Here is a 249-nt window from a genome sequence, read left to right as displayed (position 1 = left end):
CAGATGAATCCAGCTATCTACCATTACCTGATCTTTGACAAGCCAATTAAAAACATTGAATGGGGTAAGATTCCCTGTTTAATAAATGGTGCTCGGTGAACTGGCTTGCAACCTGTAGAAGACTGAAACTGAACCCATACTTTTCATCATTAACTAAGATAGACTCTCACTGGATTAAAGATTTAAACTTAAGACATGAAACCATAAAAATACTAGAAGAAAGTGTAGGGAAAACACGTAGAGAAATCA

The sequence above is a fragment of the Otolemur garnettii genome, unplaced genomic scaffold, assembly GCF_000181295.1.
Source record: "Otolemur garnettii isolate 467f Iridium unplaced genomic scaffold, OtoGar3 scaffold00125, whole genome shotgun sequence".
In the NCBI taxonomy this organism is placed as follows: Eukaryota; Metazoa; Chordata; class Mammalia; order Primates; family Galagidae; genus Otolemur; species Otolemur garnettii.
Note: the sequence above shows the minus strand (reverse complement) of the source record.